This window comes from Pinus tabuliformis, chromosome 7, assembly GCF_031772625.1.
Source record: "Pinus tabuliformis cultivar Carrire ecotype Pingquan chromosome 7, CPIR1, whole genome shotgun sequence".
Classification (NCBI taxonomy): domain Eukaryota; kingdom Viridiplantae; phylum Streptophyta; class Pinopsida; order Pinales; family Pinaceae; genus Pinus; species Pinus tabuliformis.
This window is the reverse complement of record NC_142293.1, coordinates 1,171,159,346-1,171,167,367: the sequence shown is the minus strand read 5'-3', so window position 1 is coordinate 1,171,167,367 and position 8,022 is coordinate 1,171,159,346.

Here is an 8,022-nt window from a genome sequence, read left to right as displayed (position 1 = left end):
AAACAAACAAACTAAAACTAATTTCTCTTTCCTTTATGATAAGTAGATAAGAGGGGAACAAAGGACACCAACCTCAGCCTTGCGCTTAGTTCCTTGCTTGGTTCCTCACCCTTCTGACAGATCCTTGCTGCTTTTCCTTCGTCTACACAGCTTCAAAGAGCACATGTGGAATCAAAGCAACATAATACTATCGAAGAACAAAGATCTACATTCATAAACAATATAGGACCAGATATATATTAACCACACAAATGCATATATCATCAAACATATAAGAATGTGGAGGAAAACTTGAATAGCTTTAATAATATCAAGAATAGCAAAGAGGATTACAACCAATTGTTTTGGCCCAGCATCATCCTCCTAGCATGAAAGGCCTTCTTCACCTCATGAAAAGCTTAGATCACCCAACACTATGATATTCCACCAAGAAACCAACAACATTTCCTTGCAAGATACCAAATTCCAGCCTCTGGATCTCTAGGATGAGGGATCCATATATAGATGATTGCAGGCGGGTGAGTCAGATTCTGGGATTTTGATTAGTGTCCTCTCTCTAATAGTTCTTGATTCCACTTGGAGATTGATGATCTCTTACTCATCCCTGGGCGAATGCAAAGAGGCAAGTTTCACAGGAAAGTTTATGGAAGATTCCATGACGATCCACCTTGCAAACTGTCTTTGCCATTTGTCTACTCTAGCCCATCGCACCCTACAGAAGGGATTTTCAATATGCATCAACCCTTTACACTGGGCAGGTGAGATGCATCGCACCCTCAGCACTAGGTAGTCTGTATGGTCCAGCTTTGACCAGTTTTGAGCAGTTTTCTGTGGAGAACTTCTGGGAGATGATGTAATCAGCTGACCTTGTTCCTTCAGGGTGTAAAGCAACACTTTTAGGGACTTAGGAACCCTTGGTTTATGGACATGTTTGATTGGGGTTCTAGTGCCCAAAAATGTCTATAACAGTATCGAAATAGTCTAACAACAACATCTTCTTCTATTACTCCATTCAAGTTAATTGATAACATGGAATTGTTTATATTTTCTTCCGTTAATAGGCCATTGTCGAGATTAAATTTAGGTAGCCATTTTTCAAGATGTGTTGAAAATTGGGTTAATGTTGCAGGCATTCTGACAACTCCTGTGTTGGTCCATGGCCTTGTTTGAGGTTGATTATGTGCCATTGTTGAGCTATTAGTATACGAGGGTGACAAAGCAGTTGAAAGTGATTGGGTAAAGGATGTTGAAGCTCTTGTACCTGTTTGGACTATGATCTGATGTTGGGAAATAGATGTATGACCTTGCAATGGTATGGATATAATGGACGATGATGAGGAAAAAGTCTCACCGTTAGATTCTGATGGTTTCTTTCTAACCCTTTTTCTACTTGGCAGAGGGAATTCAATTGGTGGAATGCCAAGATTTTCACTCTTTGCCCTAGTAAGCGGCTGCGATGGGATATATTGGAAAGTAACACTGCCTTGGGATAACTCACAATCTTCTTGGGATATTGAAATCCCTTGAAGTTTATGAATCAAATATTGTACTTCAAGAGGTTCAGGAGAAGAACTGTCTGGCCTGTTTAGGGTTTCAGCAGTGGGTTTTTTATTTTTCTTCTCAACTTATTCCTTAGGAATAGGAGATTTAGAATGCAAGGGAGAAGTTTGAGGTGATGGTGAGGGAGTTTTACTCTTACAATTGCCTATATATTTAGATTAACTTTCCATTCATAGTCAGGCCCTCCTTCTAGTGCCAAAAATGTTGATGCCTCTAAAATCGTAGCAACAACATTGGGGGATAACCACCTGGTCCAACCCTTAATACAACTCCTTTTTCATTTCATATGGTGGCTCCAACTAGATTATATCGAACCAATTTCCTAATGAAGATGTGATTTGATGAGTGGGTGTTTAAAATATGTAACAAGATGATAGATGGTTTGGATTGTAATACTTGTGAAAATATACAAACATATATCTATATATTGATATATATATATATATATATATATATATATATATATATATATATATTTAACCCGAGTGATCGCATAATAATGTGATTCTTGGTGATTCTACAGAAATATGCATTTAAATGATGATTACCTTGAAGAAGAAATTAAACAAAGTAATGTGAAAACATATCGAATGACATACTAATATTTATCATTGACATATGTATACAATATAACAGTTCTACATCATTCAAAAGTGAAATAATATAGAATTGTTTGAAACATGAGAATATATCAACAATAACAAATCAATGGAATGCTAATTACATAAAACAAGACAAAAAGAGCAACGATATAAGTACCATATGCATTTGGGTCTTGTTATGCAAGTAACAATTAGGTTCAATCTTCTTATTTTGAAAACTCTAAGAAGATACAAAAATGAAAGTCTTTATGAAGCTCTTTCACGACAAGTCTAAACCTCGATCCACAGCTTATAAAAAACATATTAAGAAGTGCATAAGTGCAAACTTCTCAAGTCTGGTTTCATACAAATTGATGACGCTTTCTAAAATGACATGAAAGGGTCTTTATAGTAAAATTAAAAACAAAATATCCATAAAAAATGCTGAGAGTTGTTGGAACTGCCTTCATCAAAATATGGGATTTGAATTTCAAGAATATAATCGCGATAACCTTTGAAGAGATTCATTGCATCTAGGTTTTCTCTTTTATCTTCAACCGGCAAATCGAGAGCATGGTTTGGAATTTTGGAGGATGACTCATCTTGGAGTGTAACCATCCTATGTATGTGGCATCTGAGAGCTCAGGCATCATGTGATGAACGACATCAACGAGGCACTTGATATTCATCTGTCGGCTATGTGGCTTGATGACAAAGGACCAATGCGCATGCCAATTAGGACTTTGTACTCTCTTGAGCTCCTCCCCCTTGGTGTACAAATCTTGCTTCCATTATTTCTCTAAAGCTTTCGCCTTTGGAAGATTTCCTGGGGGACAATCAGAAATTAAATTGGCACCATATAGGTTATCATTCACCAGCTCAATAACATTATTCATTATAGCCCTATCCTGGGAGGTAGCTCTTTCTACATTTATCAACTGTGTTTCCCATTCTGAAAACAATATCTCTTTATGAGACTCTTCAATTTTAGGTAATTTAGTAGATCTTCCATCTTCTGTGCTTTGCCAGGAGAGATAATCTGTGACTTTATCATCCACATCTTCAAATTCTAACCTGGTATTGGCTACTTTGTCAATCAGTGATGTCGTTGTGATGCATAATGAATCAATAAGAGATATTTTCTAGTAGAGTAGATTCAGCTGTTGAGATAAAGTGTTATTTGCATCTAAGGCTTCCTTCTTAAACTATTCAACCTTGGGATACTATTTGAATTGTTCTATAGAGAGTTGTAACTATGTGATTTACTATTCTTTAGATTTAATCTCTTGGTGATGTGTCAATTTAAGCTCCTCGAGCTTTTGAGACAAGTGTTTTTGTCTTTGAACGACCTTCTACTCAATTTTCTATTTTTCTAGGTTTAATTGTTCTTTAAGATGTTCACTCCTTTGTTTCTCTACTGTTAACCGTTCCTCAAGCCGATTAATCTTTTGATGCTCTACTACCAATTGTTCTTCAAGTTGATTAATCTTTTGATCCTTTTCTTTGATCAATTGATTAACTTCAGTTTCTTTATCAGTTTTAGCAGTTGTGTATGCCCCTACAAATTGAGATAAATTGGTCAAATCCTCAGAAGAATTAACCTATGAATCTTTCCATATGACATTCATAAATTCAAATTGAGGAGTTGTCGATGATGTTTGGTCTACTTTCCTCAATTTCCTCTACCTCTTGACTTCAACCCTATGCTTTGGGCTGTAAAACACATCCAAAAGTTGGAATTGCCTCAATGTTCAATGTAATCTCTCCTGAAGGATTTTCAGCGATTATTTCTATCTCCTTTTTAGTTGTGTCTTTGTTGGGTGTCTCTTGAATCACAATATCAGGAATAATGGGTCGTTGTGTTCTATGAGGTGCTCATGTGATAATGTTTTGAGGATCATTGTAATTTTTGATCTGTTGATCAAATTTCTCCTATTATTTAATCTATATGGGATCAATTTGAACATCAGTTCTTAGTGGTTCACTAGCCTTATCACTTGTTTCAACTTCTCCAAAAATATTTTCTATAACCTACTCTCTGTTGTGCTCTGCTTGTTGAATGATTGGTGTAATATTTAATAAATCCAAAGGTACTGTCAGTAACCTCTATGTCCTGTATTCAATGAATTTGTCTATTTTCTTAGCACCCAATTTTAATTTTTGTAGATGACTTACTGTTGAGAATAACTTTGGTGAAGCAAATAAGTCATCAAACTCATCTTCCTCATGCATGAATTTATTAACTTTCATCTCAGTGGTGAAATTTAAAGCAACCTTATTTGGGTCATATTGTCTTTTAGGGATAATAGCTAGACTCAAATCCTTTGTCTTCTTTTCTTCTTTCTCGGCATGCTTCAAATCATGCAATGAGTAGGTCTTGTACCGAAGAGGAAAGGGAGGCCACAACTGATTCTTGGAGCCATCCCTTCTTCCACTATATGGTAAGCTACTTCCCTGGCTAATAGCTTATCTGGAATGTAAATTGGAAGGGCGTGAGGATCTGTAATGCTGCCAATCCCTAACATAGGTGAACCTCTCTTCCTTGAACCAACTGTTGATTGAGGTTAAATCAATGCTAGCCTCGTTAGACAGCCGAGGAGAAGGTTTATTAAGCATAGCTTGATGGACGGGTAGGATGAAACCATGGAAAATCCTGTATAAATGATTCTTGTATTCGGACTTCCATAAGTATTTATGGTAAATATGAATGGGGTTTGGATCCCGAACAATCCATTTCCAACCTAAGATGGGAAATTCGGAATTGAAACGAATTGTGTCAACTATGTAAGCAATCATATAGAATGGGGGCACAACTCAGGTAGTGACATATTTGTTCTTTTTATAATCTAGTATTTGACTAGCCATTTTATCCTATAGGACAGTTGCACAATCCATCACAAAGGATTTTATCACTGCTTCTATCAATGGAACCATTTCAATAGAAAATATAGCAAAATCGGGGATTCTTTAGAATCTACACATCATAGCAGTAGCATAAAAATATGGAGACGTGAAGGATCCCACAGAATACATACTGGATGATTCATGTTTGTTCTTGTTAGGAAAGTGTCTCCATTTCTTGATAGGGTCTGATATAGTCTGATTCTCATTGGCAAAAGATTCTAGGAATGATTTGTTGTAGTGTTGTTGTGGATATGGAAAGTGATACATTCTCTTGATGTCTTCAGGTTTGAAGGATCCAAACATCCTTCCATCAACTGTGAAGAAAGCTCTATCCGTTATGTTAATTCTCTCGATTACCCATCTTACCATATCATTATATGGTAAAAGCTTTGCACAGGACACTATTCGATCGATGAAAGCGCTGGCCAAATCCTTGAGTGTGTATCAGTTGTTGCTTCTTCTTATATCTCCTTCTGATTTCCTTTCGAGCTTTCTTAGACATCTTGACTAACTGAGTGATTCTAGATTTACACTAAAAAATGAGAAAGAGGAGAGTGATAGGCAAAAAACTTTGAGAGCAGCCAATACAACTAATTACAAACTAAAATTAGTGTATGTGCATTAGATGCAAAATATCTCATATTGTACATAGTCACAAAGCATTAAATCCTTAAAGGATTGTAACCATAACTGCCTCTTAATGATTTATCGTATCCTCATGATGTGAAACTTTAATGCTGAATTAATATATATCGTGTTGCAAGTTTTCTAATGGTCCTTTTAGAAGAGGTTCCATAACTTTGTGATTTTGCGATTAGTGATTGTATTATTTGAATACTTGTAGAGCCATCACATATCACAAATCAGGAGTTACAAGTGGTATGTTCGAAAGAATTCTTTGTATTGTTGCGATTGTGATGAGTGATGAGTTGGCACATAGAGTTGGTAGGTTCCTTTTCGAACTTGGAAAATCATGTTTTTCCTTCGTAAATCATGTTTTCCTTTATAACTAATTTAACACTATATCACGAGTCCTCATAGTATATATTACTTGCTTCTATTGGGAGGGAGATATGCAATATGCGATCGCGATTTCAATAGTTATATCACATCACAAATTTTCAATGGAGTGGTTTGAATTTTTCCTATGGACTAGCGATATGAAATATATGATAGCCTTATCACATCGCAAGGTTTCAACGAAATGCCATAACTTATTCCTTAGGATTAACGATATGCGAAATGTGATAGTTATATCACATCGCATGTTTATAAATGGATTATTTCAATTTAAAACTTTGTGATGACGAATTTGTGATGACTTTGATCACACCGCAACTTTTCAAATGTATTTTCATTGGTCTTAAGAAATTACGATTTGTGATGAGTGGTTCCCAACACTCATAAAGCAACTTTTATATGAAAATTATGGAAAATCTATTTTTACTCAAAAAGTGTTATTGCTTTTTATATCCTAAAGGGGACCTATTCCTTATTTAGCATCCTTAGACTAAGATTAAAAATTTGAAATGCGGAGGGGGGGGGGGGGGGGGGTGTTGTTGTATAGCACAACAGATATAAAATACACTAAAGGTCATAAGTGTGCCAAGAAGAAATTATTTTACATAGATTGTGAAGAGGAGGAAGAAAAGGAATAAGAAACATCAAAAGAAGAGGATATACAATAGGAAGAAACCCTACAAAAAGAAGAAATTAATCCAACCATATCTTGTAATCCATTGGTTAGAATTACCACTCCTTAAACTATCAAGATAGAAGGGCATATCAAGAAGGAAAAGGTAATAGTGTTGATTGATTCGGGAAGTACCCATAATTTTATTCATTGTAAGATAGTCAATGAATTGAATTGCTTCCTATATCCAACACCAGAGTGTCAAGTGATGGTTGCAAGTGGAAGAACCATAAATTTCTCAAGAAAGTGCCATAATATCAAGCTATCCATGGGAGAATATGTATTGAATAACCCAATTCTTTCCATTCTAATGGGTGGTGCTGATGTTGTACTAGGAGTCTAATGGATACAATCCTTGGTTACAATAGCTTTTAATTTTCAATAATTTTTCATGAAATTATCTTCAGAAGGAAAGGAAGTTGAATTAAGCGGTATCGCAGGGAAACCGAGAAACATAATCAACTCTAACAAAATGAAAAAGCCTCTAAAGAAATAACAACAAGGCATAATTGCACAATTATGTTCACCTAGAGGTTCCCACATCGAAATCATCCATTTCTCCAAATCTCCAAAAATTCTTGTACAATCATTCCAAGGTATTTGAGACTCCCAAAGGCCTCCCACCTATTCATGATCATGAACATGCTATTAATTTGATTCCGGGAAGTGTTCCTCCAAACATGAGGCCTTACAGATATCCCTCTTTCCAAAAGAGTGAAATTGAACGTATGGTTGCAGAAATGATAGAGGCTAGTATAATTAAACCTAGTTAAAACTCTTTCTTTGCTCTAGTAGTAATGATTCAAAAGAAGTATGGATCATGGTGCATGTGTCCAGATTATAGGGAGCTCAACAAGCTCAGTATTAAAGATAAATTTCGCATTCCTATCATTGATGAATTATTGGATGAATTACATGGATCAATTCACTTCACCAAGTTGGATCTTCATTTGGGTTATCATTAAATGGGAATGAAGACTGAAGACATTCCAAAAACAACATTTAGAACTCATGAGGGTCATTATGAATTTTTGGTCATGCATTTTGGCCTTACTAATGCACCTTCTACATTTCAAGCTTTGATGAAAATTCCATTTTCAAACCCTTCCTTAGAAAGATTTTGTTAGTATTTTTTGATGATATACTAATCTACAACAAGTCATGGAAGGATCATGTCCAACATGTTGACACGGTGCTCAAACTATTAGATGAGAAACAATTATATGAAAAATCTCCAAATGTTTCTTTGGAGTACAAGAGGTGGAATATCTAGGTCATATTATA